Genomic DNA, 1,113 nt, shown 5'->3' with positions numbered 1-1,113 from the left:
TGTCGTGTAATCCGCAGGTTTATACGAACATCGACCAGTCGAACGCACATTGCGGCCCTCGGTGACCCGCGGGTCCCGGGCCACGCCTGTCTGAGGGTCGTATACCGGATACACCGGCCAGACCGATGCGCCGCCGGCAGGCGTCCGACGGGAGACCGTCGGCCCGCTCCGGCTGCGCGAGATTGGCGGTTCGACCGGGGAACGACGCCCCGCCGTCTGCCTCGCGGCGACGCGCGACGGCGCCCGCCTCCGGTCGTCCGCCCAAGTTGTGACGGCAAACAGTCACGGGTTCTCGCGCCGTAAAACGGCACGTCCCCGTCCGCCCGCCGCGCGAGAGCGCGGCCGGGTCGGCTGAGAGTCCTAGAGACACCTCTCCGGCTTCCGAGAAGCGGACGCGGACGGTCGCCGTACGGACGGAGCGCGGACCGCAGGCTGCCGTGTTAAGAAAAAAAACACAAACACACCGATACGTTCCGACCTCAGATCAGGCGGGACTACCCGCCGGATTTAAGCATATTAATAAGCGGAGGAAAAGAAAACAACCGTGATTCCCCCAGTAGCGGCGAGCGAACAGGAAAAGCCCATCGCCGAATCCCGCCGCGCACTTTTTGTGTCGCGGCACGTATGGGAGTTGTGGCGTACGGGCCGGCCTCGTTGCCGGGGCGCACGTGACGGTCCAAGTCTCCCTTGAACGGGGCCATGGCCCGCAGATGGTAGCCAGGCCAGTAGAGGCCGTCACAGCGTTCCGGGATCGGACCGCGCCTTCGAGTCGGGTTGCTTGAGAGTGCAGCCCGAAGCGGGTGGTAAACTCCATCTAAGGCTAAATACGGCCACGAGACCGATAGTGGACAAGTACCGTGAGGGAAAGTTGAAAAGAACTTTGAAGAGAGAGTTCATAAGAACGTGAAACCGTTCGGGTGTAAACGGACAGAGCCCGCGAGTCCCGCCGGGCGAATTCACGGTCGGTCTAACCGCCGGCCGGATCTTTCGCTCGGTTAGCGGACGTCGCGACTCGTTGGGCGACCGGCCGAAGGGCCCGGGTGGCGGGTTCGTCGCGGCGGTCGCGTCTCGGCGTGACCGTTCGCGCCGAACCCCGGTGCTCCTGGTCGGCTC

General features: G+C 64.6%; 1 non-coding gene across 1 annotated transcript in view; it reads left to right on the top strand.

Annotated features, from left to right (window-relative positions):
- The first annotated feature begins 474 nt into the window (after positions 1-474).
- Positions 475-1,113, top strand: part of LOC132931473 (large subunit ribosomal RNA) — a 4,214-nt gene continuing 3,575 nt past the window's right edge. The window contains exon 1 of the ribosomal RNA XR_009662650.1: positions 475-1,113. This exon is cut by the window's right edge and continues 3,575 nt beyond it. This is a non-coding gene — a ribosomal RNA (large subunit ribosomal RNA).

Source organism: Rhopalosiphum padi, unplaced genomic scaffold, assembly GCF_020882245.1.
Source record: "Rhopalosiphum padi isolate XX-2018 unplaced genomic scaffold, ASM2088224v1 scaffold1, whole genome shotgun sequence".
NCBI classification, from domain to species: Eukaryota; Metazoa; Arthropoda; class Insecta; order Hemiptera; family Aphididae; genus Rhopalosiphum; species Rhopalosiphum padi.
The sequence above is the reverse complement of the archived record's forward strand: the minus strand, read 5'-3'. Positions and strand labels throughout refer to the sequence as shown.